This window comes from Pteropus alecto, unplaced genomic scaffold (genome assembly GCF_000325575.1).
Source record: "Pteropus alecto unplaced genomic scaffold, ASM32557v1 scaffold50, whole genome shotgun sequence".
Taxonomy (NCBI): domain Eukaryota; kingdom Metazoa; phylum Chordata; class Mammalia; order Chiroptera; family Pteropodidae; genus Pteropus; species Pteropus alecto.
The window spans coordinates 9960597-9972039 of record NW_006431918.1 but is presented as its reverse complement, the minus strand read 5'-3'; the positions used below and the strand labels follow the sequence as shown (position 1 = coordinate 9972039).

The window sequence follows — 11443 nt, the reverse complement described above, 5'->3', positions numbered from 1 at the left end:
GGGTTTTAAGCAGGGGAATGATATGAACTGATTTTCATTTTAGAAGGATCACTCTAGTGGCCCTGTTGAAAGTAGACTTATTGGGGAGCAAGGGTAGAAACAGTTAGAAGTCTATTGCAGTAATTCAAGAGAGAGATCAGAGTGACTTGCAGCAGAGGGCAGTGGTGGGAGTAGTGAATGATGATCAGATTCTGGATATATTTTTACAGGAAGACAGATTGGATGTGCAGTATGAGAGAAAGAAAGAAATGCAGATTAACTCCAAGTTTTGGAGATCTGAACAATTGGAAGGATGGTGTTGATATCAAGTGATAGGGGGAAGGCTGGAGGTGGAGCAGGTTTGGGGAGGAGGAAGAACAGTTTAGTTTGGAGAGAGTGAGTTTGAGATGACTATTGGGTATCCAATCGGAGATGTCCAGTAGGCTGTTCAATACATGGGTCTGGAGTTCTGGAGCGAACAGGCATTGGACATGCAAATTTGAGAATCATTGGCAGATAGATAATATTTAAAGCCAGGAGTCTGAGTACAGACAGAGAGAGGGACCAAAGGCTGAGGAGGGGGATTATTCCAACATGAAGAGCACTTACTAAGCACCAAGCACTGTTCTTTGTGCTTTGCATAGTTATTCACTTAATCTCCAAATCAACTCACAGGATACTATTATTATCTTCATTTTATAGAGGAGTCAGTAAAGTCAGTAAATCAATAACTATTTCATGATATAAATTGTCGAAATCAGATTTAGCTCCCTTTTTGAATAGTGTGAACTTATTTTGAAATAAATTATGTAAACTTTTTCGGCACAAGCTTTATCCATTATGCCTCTGAAATCTTAGTAGTTATACTTTTCAGTTATACTTTAAATAATCAGCCCAACTCATCTGTTCAAAGGTGCTTAACTTTCCAGTTGACAACACATTCTAGGAAAAGCTACTGAGGAGAGACCAAAAAAAAAAAAAAAAAAGCTTACATTCTTAAAGGAGAAAAGGAGAGCCATATTTAGTGTTCAGTATTTCTTAAAGACATTGTCTTTATTTGCTTTTGTAGGTCTCTTCTTCAAGAACCATGCATTCTCTACTTATATTTAAAAGTGGGAGAGGCAAGCTAATAAAGGGAAATTGTCATCACTCCTACCACCTCACTCTATTATGTATTCAGAGTACCTCAGTGGGGTCGTTTCTAAGGCTATATCTCATCCTTAACAGAAATGTGCATAAGACAGGGAAAGATAGAAAGCACTGGGGTGGGTTAATCATCACAGAAGGCTTCTAGAAAAATATTTTAAATTGTTCCCATGGTACCCTGGAGATTTTTACATCTTGGGACAAGGATGCAGATGAATAAACTTGCTGTATATACTTTTCTGCCTTCTCGTTTTTCTTGGGAAACAGGTTATTGTGAAAGTAGAGGTGGGTAGGAGAACTTCCAAAATGGTTTTATTTTTTATTTTATTTTTTCTCCAGACATTTGTTTTAGGAAAAAGGACAAATGGAAGTTGAGAATCTGGGAACAAAATTTTCCCTGCTCACAATGCTCCCTGGAAAGTCTCCACATACTTTGGGGAATGGAAGTTGAGAATCTGTGAACAAAATTTTCCCTGCTCACAGTGCTCCCTGGAAAGTCTCCACATACTTTTGAGGATTACTATAACTCAAGTTCTAGACTGTCTTAAATAATTCCAATAGGGAAGAAAAACAGCAAGAAGGAGAGAGATCTCAAAAAAAAAAAAAAAAGTGATTGCAGAGGCATTCCTCTACTGAGTCTAAAATATGAGACAGTGGATAGATATGTACATTTACCAAATTTCTAGAAAGCAGTATAAGGAAAAGCAGAATTCTGAATGAGCTTACAGGTGTGAAAAGTAGTAAAAAAAAGAACAACAAAGGATTCTTTTAGGTCATGTTGAAAGCAAGAATAAAAACAAAGACTTTGAAAAAAGATGATATAATGTTAAAAGGATAACAGAGAAAACAACTAACAAAGTCTCTTTTTTCTCCATTCTTCTCTCAATTACTGTCTACAAATGGAAAGGGTAAAAAAGTAAAGGTAGAAGTGAACCTAAATGCAAGGAAGGTAAGACATAATTTAGTTAATTTAGTTATTTTAATGAGTTTGTTTTTATGCCCAGATAAATTGTAATCTGAGATATTTAGAGAGCTTGCAATTGTAACCATCTAACCACAGCGATCTTAGAAAATAATTTTATGAACGAAAAGTCAGCATAGATTAAGAATCTAATTTTAATCATAGATCTAGCATTGGCTGTCAAACTAACCTTACATTTAGGAACATATTGCTTAATTTAAGATCTAGGCTTCGTGTCTTTTTTTAAATTTAATGTTGCAGTTCACCCTTGAACAACGCAGATTTGAATTGCATGTGTCCACCTATATGTGGAATTTTTTCAATAGATACCTGTACTGTTTTCAATCTATTGTTGGGAGTTCACGGATGCAGAGGGCCAACTGTATACATTGATCTGCACTCTTTTATAAAGGGGACATGAGCATCCATGGATTTGGCGTCTGTGGGGGATGGGGTCCTACAACCAATCTCACTCAGATACTGTTGGGACAACTGCAGTAAAGTTTTTGGAGAGTCTAAAGTTATCCAGGGATTTGCGACTGCATGGAGTGGCAGCGCACCTAACCCTTGCATTGTTAAAGAGTCAAATGTGTATTTGAGCAGTTCTCTAATATTTCTCATTAATATTCTGTTCTATAATTTTAAATATCTACATGGTACTCAATCATATGAATATACCCTAAATTACTTAATCCACCATGGTTCCGTTTACACTATTTCACATTTTTGGCTTTTAAAAACCGTATTGGTGTTACGATCATTTTATATAAAACTTTGAAAATTATTATTTTTTTAAATTTTAGGCCAGATTCCCAAAGAGGAATAAATTAATCGAATGGCTTTATATTTCAAAACCTTTTAAAAGGTATCACCAAAATTGTCTTCGAGAAGTACCTATTTATATTCTGAACAACAATAAATGAGTGCCTATTTTCCCAACCCTTATCATTACTAGGAGATTTTGGTAGAAAAACTTTTTTTTTGGTGATCTTTTTATCGTAGTAAAATAGATATAACATATAACTTATCATTTAAACCATTTTAAGTGTACAATTCAGAGGCATTAAGTACATTTGCAGAGTTTTGCAGCCATCACCACTATCTATTTCTAGAACCTTTTCATCATCCCAAACAGAAACTCTCTACCCATGAAACAAAAAACTTAAAAATAATCTTTAAAAATACTGTCGTTCCTTTGCTGTATGTTATTTCATCCAATCAGCAATATTCTTCCCCTGCTCCTAAGACCTTTGAATTCTTCTATATTAGTCAGACTAGATAACAAACTACTCCCAAATCATGTGACTTACACAGCAAGTGTTTATTTCTCATTCAGCTTGCATGTTCTATGCCAGTCAGTGAATCTGTCTGCTTCTCTCAGTCTTTTAGAGGTTTGGGCTAATGGAGGCCCAATCATTTCATTGTTCACCGTTTGGAACATGAGGACTTCATGATTACCAAGTCAGGGCAAGAATGTGCTATAGAGCCTGCACCAGCAATTAAATGCTTCTGTCCAGAAATGACATGTTACTTCCATGACAGCCAGAATAACTTGGTTAGAACTGGTAACAGGTAATACAGCAGAGGGCGGCAAGTATATTCCTATAGTGTTGCCTAAAAGAAAGAAGAGCTAGATATGGGCAAAGGGCAAAGGTCTCTGTATCTTCTTTCATATACTTATTGATACAAAACTGGCTTCAATTATCTATTTGCAAAGCTTTTTTTTTTTTTTTTTTGCTGTTAAAAGAGCCCACACATTGTTTCACTTTATGAAATACCAGGAGAAACCTTGGAATAGGAAGTGGAAAAAATTAATTTAGAAAGACAGTTATTTGATCTAAGTACAAAGTTGTGTGTTGCAGAGTAATATGTAAACATCCTGCTATGGCTAAACATGTTCAATTGCCATCTTTGTCCAGTTTTCTTAATAACTTCTAGATTTTGAAGTAGGTGCTGACACTTTTCCTACACCTTGGGCCCTCTTGTTGTCATGTGGTTTGGCATGTTACTGTGAATGCCCTATGGAGGATGATAAATGTTGACGAACACGTCACAAGTTCATTAACGAGTTGTTTGAGAAATGGGAAATCAATTAATTTTTCATTAAACACACATTCTTTCTTTTAGCTTATTCCTACCGAAAGGTTGGTTGTTTTTGTTTTGTTTTGTTTTGTTTTGTTTTTTATACCGAAAAAACCCCAGTGTTACCATAGAGTAAAGTATTTAAATAGATGTAGATTTGTACAATACAATAAAGGACAAACAGCTTTAGTAATGGAGTTCAGACTGCTTTGTATGCTGTATGGCGGCTCTACTAAACCTTCATTTCCTTGCACATCTACACTTAACCTATAATTGTCTGTGCTTCCTGTTGACCTTGCAGACTGGTGGCCTGGCAACTTCATTCATCTTGCAGGTTACTGCATGGGCCATTCTAAAACTGGCTGGTACACCAAATAGCCAGCAAGTATAGCAGTGTCAACCACTTCTCCTATGGCCGCTGGAAGGAATAGCTGTACCTATCTGATCATGCTCCAAAGAGCTTTATTTTACTAGCTACTGCCCTTCATGCTGTTTTTGATACTATGTGTTGGTTACATTGCTCCTGGGAAAGTCAGGAAAAATGAGATAAGATATCCTTAGTCATCTTTTAGGTTGTCCACATGTCAAAGTGAGGACACTGTTCATTGCACATGTATCTTGCCCACTAGTAGAAGAGACCATGGCAGGAGTTGGAAATACAAATAGAGGTCCAGCAAACCCATCCCAGCTTATTTTAAAATTTTTTTCCATGAAATTATAGTAAAACTCCATTTAGAAATGAAAAAAACCAGGGGATAATTGTAAAAGGGGGGGGCAAGGGAGTGGAATATCAGCACAACAGGCATAAAGCAGGCCAGGTAAAAGGGGAGGTCTTAGTGAGGGTTATCCAGAGAAACAGAACCCAATAGGATATATACATACACACGCACACACACACACACGCGCGCACACACAAACGTACATATAAATACAAAAATACATATACATACATTTGTTTATTAATTATAAGAATTGGCCCACATGGTTGTAGAGGCCAAGAGGTCCCATAATCTGCCATCTGCAAGTTCGAGAACCAGGAAAGCTAGTGGTGTAATTCAGTCTGAGGCTGTAGGCCTGAGAACCAGGGGAAGGGCTGCTCCTATGAGTCTCAGAGTCTAAAGGCCTGAGAACCAGGAACTCTGATGTCCAGGGTCCAAGGGCAGGTAGTGATGGATGTCTCCAGCTCACCCTTTCTTTACCTTTTGTTCTTTTTGTGTCCTCAACAGATTGGACTGGATGATGCTCACCTTCATTGGCGAGGGTGGATCTCTTCACTCAGTTTACTGAATCAAATGCTGGTCTCTCCCCAAAGGCCCCTCACAGATACAGTGAGAAATAATGTTTTACCTGCTCTCTGGGTATCCTTTAGCCTAGTCAAGTTGGCTTATAAAATTAACCATCGCAGAAGACTTAAAGTCATGTGACAGAGCTCAAGAGATCAAAGATGCCGACATGATTTGTTTTCTCCAGTGTGCCATGGGCTTCTAGGCTCCTCCCCCCTAGAACATGAAGGGGAGTGTTACTCTTTCCATTCTAGCTCAACTAGATAACTAAGTCCAAATACTCTACAAATTTCCCTATAGGTACATCGCCTTCTAGTACCAATCTAGGTATTTACTAATCTTTGGTGACAAGGAAAAAAAAAACAATTCTGGCAATTTAAGCATTTTATTCAAAGTATGTGGGGTGCTAAAGGAAACCTGCAGAACCAGCCTCGGAAGAAGAAGCTGAGTCGCCTGCCAGGCAGCAGGTCTCTCTCGACACTCTTGGCTAGACCAGATGCACTTTGCTTCTCCTGCCCATGCTTTGCTGTGCGCAAGAGTCAAAGTCCTAGGAAAGAGAGTCTGGCTGGCTGAGTGTAGGGCATGTGCCAGGCCCTTGGCAGTCGTGGGCCTGAGAGGCAGGATTAGCAGAAGGAGCCTCCAGAGATCTCTTTGGATTCCCTGGTGTGAGACAGAGACATGAATTTTACCAAGATTGCACTTCATGGGAAAATGACACCCAGGTAGAAATCGAGGTGCTCTTGGGAAGTGCAAATGAAGGCTGAGCATTAAAAAATTATACTGTTCACCACTGAGAGCAAAAAAGGTGATCATTTTAATGGCCTCAAAGCCCATGAATCTATGAGTCTGTTGAGTTATTTGCTGACTTAGTTTCCTATTTTACAATTGTTAGATTGCTTCCTTTCTTTTCCCCCTTCATCGAGTAGCCCTTAGTATATACATCTATAAAACAATATTATCTTCTTTGGGCAAATTGCCAGGTCTGGAATTATTGGGTCAAAAGATAAGACATGAATATTCATATTTTCTTCATTTTCTGTTTTACTCAAGTACCCATAGACTCTGAGAATGTGCCTCTCCAGTCATGGCAGATTGGCTTTCCAGTGAGTAGATAATTGCCCAGGTGAAGGTCGTCCTGTGGGAAACTCCCTCTGGGTTACTTCAGGGGCATTTGTGGTGCTGGGAAAAACATACTCTTTAGAGCTCTTGTCATTCCTTCCAACATACTTTATATCTATTGCTATCTGCAGAAAATAAACTGCAAGGCCACTGCTTTAGTCACTTGAACCACATGTTAGATGAAAGAGGGCAGCATTTGCCTAAGTGATCTGTGGGCAGTGGGAGTGCCTGCTGATATATATCAGTGTATACGATGTGATATACCAACTCCCTCATCTCCACACCAGGTCTTTCCAGAAGCAGGGGTGGGGGCAGGGGAAGCAGTGACTGTGTTATGACCTGGAGAGGGTGTTCCACCTGGGAAGGGGACTGGCTGTGTGCCTTGACCCACATCTTCTTGAGCCAGGTTCTTCTAAGTCTAACTTGAAAAGATGAGAGTCCCAGATTTCTTCAGAGGCTTTTCATTTCAATAGGAGAGAATTATAAAATCCCTCCCTTGCCCACATCCCCGTTTCCCACCCCAGCTTCACTGGGAACATCCACTTCTCAGCCAGACTGCTGGGCCGGGCTGGCTGGACAAAACAGCAGGGCATTGTGTTTTATAATTATCCATATGTCAGTTTATTCCTCTTGGCCAGAGTACACCAGATACACCAGGTTGCAAATGCTTTGAGATCAGGGACTGTCTCACCTTAGTATTCCTTGCAGAACTCTCCAGTGCCTCGCCTACTCCAGGTACTCAGTATTTGCGGACTGAAGGTCCTTTAGTGAGTGGAATGGTTCTACGACCTCTTTGGGGTTGCTGACTCTTCTAAATTACAGTATCTTGGGGCGCTGGAAAAGGTGTGCTCTCTCTAGAAACAGTCGGGGCCCTGGAGGAGTTCTGAAACCTGGGCACAGTGTTCTCAAGGAAAGAAGCAAGGCTGGTGCAGAAGCAGATGGGGTGGGCCCGCGCTCCCTCTGCACAGGCTGTGTGTCAGCCCACGGAGCTCCAGCCACATGGCCTTTTTCAATTTCTCCTACAAGTTCTTCAACAAAGCTTCCTTAGGATATGTTTCTTTGCTCTCCACATTGCATCCACTTCACCTCTACCCCACTAATTCTTCATCCTGCAGCTCTCAGCCCAACTGTCAGTTTCCTCACTGACATCTCAGATTAGGACCAATTCCCCTGTTATAGCTCTCCATGTACAGCTCTTTCCTAGAATTTATCAGCATTTTATTTTCTATGTTTTTTTTTTTGAGAAAAGAAACAGGTTTTTATTTGTTCATTTTTTGGAGAAGTACTCTAGTGACATCCTTGGCCTGAGACTCTTTGCCATAGTCTTTAACGACCACACAGCTGCAACCAAGCAGGGTGCAGGTTTTCCCTCTTTGTCAGTTTTACAGAGGCCTACCCATTCCCCTAGTTTCTTGTTGTCATCAACTTTAATTAGGCTATTTGGCATTCAGCACAAAGGGCCTCCACCCACTTGAGTACACAGGCTCATCACAGTTGGATGCAAGCACACAGTGATGGGCTCGACACTTTAAGGCCTTGGCCGTTTCTCAAACTCCACGTGCTAGGCCCTCGTGAGTGAGGGCAGTCTTTCACACCTCTCCTAAAGCAGTATTAACTACCACTCACCTCCAGCTGCAGCGCTTTCCTCAGTCAAGGTGGTGGGTTACAGGTAGAGCTGAGTCACAAGTACACCTGAGCCTCTGCTGCTGTACAACTGCGCAGCAGGGAAAGGCCAGACTTTTCTTTTAATGTTTGTTTTTGTAATTATTTGGTATGTTCTTTCTCTCTGACTAGAGACTATTATTTAATGAGGACATGAACTGTGCTCTGTGTGTGTGTGTGTGTGTGTGAGAGAGAGAGAGAGAGAGAGAGAGAGAGAGAGAGGGGGGAGAGAGAGAGAGAGAGAGAGAGAGAGAGAGATTGTTGTATTGATATTTACTATAGGAATTGTCTCATGGAATTATGGAGGCCAAGAAGTCCCATAATCAGTTGCAAGCTGGAGAACCAGGAAAGCCCATGATGTAAGTGCCAGTCTAAGTTTGAAGGGCCGGAGAACTAGGAGTACCAATGCCCAAGGGCAGGAGAAGATGGATCTCCTGGCTCAAGAAGTGAGGAAATTCGCCCTTCCTCTGCCTTTTTGCTCTATTCAGGCCCTCAATGGATTGCATGATGCCTACTTACAATGGTAAGGATGATCTTTATTCAGTCTACTGATTCATATGCTAATATCTGTCAGAAACATCCTCACAGACACAGCCAGAAATAATGTTTTACCAGCTCTTTGGGCATCCCTTAGCTTAATCAAGTTGACACATAAAATTAACCATACAGAGATTCTGACTTGACTCTCAGTAGAGTTTATCCAGTGTAGTGCCCTTAGCATAGGATTTCTCAAAGTGCAGCACCCGGATTGCTAGTTCAGGAGCTCTGAATAAGTGTTTTGTGAAGAAAAAGAATTGTTTAAAAAATAAAGATGTAATGAAAATGTCACACAGATTTGCACACTTACTATTTTGTGATAATTTTAGGAAAGTTGCACTACAAACTGCTAATAATGGTTATATATGGGGAGGAGGTCTTTATTATACTTTGTTTCTTTTATTGTGATAAAATACACATGACAAAAATTACCATTTTAGCCATTTTTAAGTGTACAGTTCAGTGGTATTTAGTATATCTACATTGTTGTGCAGCTGTCACCATTATAGTTTATAGATTACTAGTTCATGAAATCGTTATGCAGCATCCTCATATCTTGGTGGATTAACCCCGCCCCCAGCACAGAGAATGGCCTCTGAGTGGCCCATACTGCTTGGCCTTACCTGCACCTTTGCCTCGGTGATCAGTGGAGAGACAGGCCTCCAGGTCTAAGTGAGTTAGGGAGTGGTAGTCTCTTAAACTGGTTTGATGCCTGGATGGAAGTAGTTGTGATAGGGGAGCATCTTTTTAGCTCAGGAAGACATATTGTTTATAGGTAAGTCTGGAAGTGTTGAAGCCACTGGATTCTCATGAAGGAAGTTTTCTGGAGGCTGAAGTCAGTAGCAAAAAAGAGGGACAGAGCTGAGAGAATCAGAACTAAAGCTGGAGTGGTGATAAGCTTTCAGAAGCCTGCTCTGCCTCTCTCCAGGGAAGTTTTCAGTGATACGGTCCAGTAACTTTATGTTTAAGCTGTTTTGGCATTTTCCCTCCTCCATACTTGTCAAAGCAGCCTAATACAGTTTGGAAGACAAAGATTTATTTTGTATTACTTCTCATGGTAACATTTACATTTTGCCATACTTATAATTGGTACACCTCACTCATAAAGGTGTTGGCCTGTAGCAAAGACTGTTAGGTTCCTGCTCAAAATCTATCATCCTTTCTCTCTTTGTAAGAAAAGTTAGGTTTCTCTTTCGGGTATCTACCTAGGGAATAGAGTTACTGGCTCCTGTGTTAACTCCATATTTAACAATTTGAGGGCGTTTCAGCAATTCCTTTTTTTGTGGAAAGGCTTAGGTTTTTGCCCAGAGGATTGAATGCCTATCAGTGTTTGGCTGTTTTGCCAGGCCCTCACTGTTTACATCCCTTCTGTTCTTGAGTGTTTTCTCTCTTTATTTGCCTCTTTTATTCTCTTTAGACTTCAGTCCCCTGCTGATTTTAGTAGGGACTGAAGCTTTCAACACCTAAAAGTTGTTTGTAAAATATTTTAAGCTCTGGAGGACTGACATTGAAATTATAATATTTATCTGTTTATCTTTGGGTTAGGCACTCACCGTGTTTTGTAACAAAAGAGCTGATTGAGTAGGAGGCTTATTTAACTTGGTCCTGAGGGTTATACTCCTACAACGTGCTGTCCAAACAGATTCTTAATTACCCAGCTCCAGTCTGAATGTTTTAAAGAATCACTTTGAAGTTTCTTGGTGCTAACTTCATTAGTAAACATGTATGTAAACTGTTGTGAGCTTGTAAATAAAAATGTATATAGAGTTCCTAGTGTGTACCTGGCACATAATAATTGCATAATAGTTGCCATTATGAAAACTTTAACAATTATTTCTTTTAGGTATACATTTCCATAATTTAAAAAGGTTTAACTTTTTTAGGGGACACATTTGCGTTGTTTCAGAACACGGAATAGTTTACTTTTCTAGGTGCACTGACATTCTCTTTGATCGTTACTCACCTGGTGAAAACCACACGTAACGTGGCATGTTTTCCGGGTTATTTTTAGAACAAAGATCATCTTTACCTACCCAAGCTAATGTAATCTGCTGAATGCAACAGAAACAACTCTTCAGTGGTTTAGCCACCCTCTCCCTCCCACCAAGTCGTGCAGTGTGGACACGCAGAAAGTCATAGATGCTGCCTGGTTCCGAAGAAACGCCCCCTGCCTTTGTAAGCATTTGTCTAAAGCGGAGATTTAACACGCATTTTACTTTAAGGGAACGTGAACAAGGAAAGAGAGAGCTCTGCGTGCGAGTCCCTTCACAGCTCTGGGTCCGTCCCAGGATAAATGAGATGAGTCAGTCATTTCCCCTAACTTGAGTTTTGTCGCCCGGCAGCGGGATTAGAGGCTGCTCTTAAGATGTCCCTTCCTTGTCCCTGCCGAGAGGAGCCGACAGTGAGTCACCCAAAGGGGACCCCAAGGAAAGAGGAGGTGCACGCGCCCCAGGGGTGGAAAAGAGACGCGGGACGAAACTCTAGAGCGAGGGATCCTCGGAAGGAAGAGGAGGGGCAAGGGCGCGTGGGGAAGAAAAGGAAGAGGCGTCCGGGGAAAGGAAGGGAAGGGAGGGGTGGAGAGGAAGAAGGAAGGCGGAGGAAAAAGAAGGGGGCGAGCGGCGGAACGCTGGGCGGGCCGGGGAGGTGCCCTGGGCGGAGCGGCCTCGAGCTTTGG

The 11443-nt window shown here is 40.9% G+C and overlaps 1 long non-coding RNA gene and 1 pseudogene across 1 annotated transcript in view; one reads left to right on the top strand and one right to left on the bottom strand.

Moving 5' to 3' along the window:
* LOC112474612 overlaps window positions 1–5602 on the top strand; it is a 17882-nt gene extending 12280 nt beyond the window's left edge. The window contains exon 3 of the long non-coding RNA XR_003044484.1: window positions 5395–5602. This is a non-coding gene — a long non-coding RNA (uncharacterized LOC112474612). The remainder of the gene's footprint in view (window positions 1–5394) is intronic.
* Window positions 5603–7829: 2227 nt separating this feature from the next.
* Window positions 7830–8230, bottom strand: LOC112474160 (annotated as a pseudogene).
* Between the last annotated feature and the right edge of the window lie 3213 nt (window positions 8231–11443).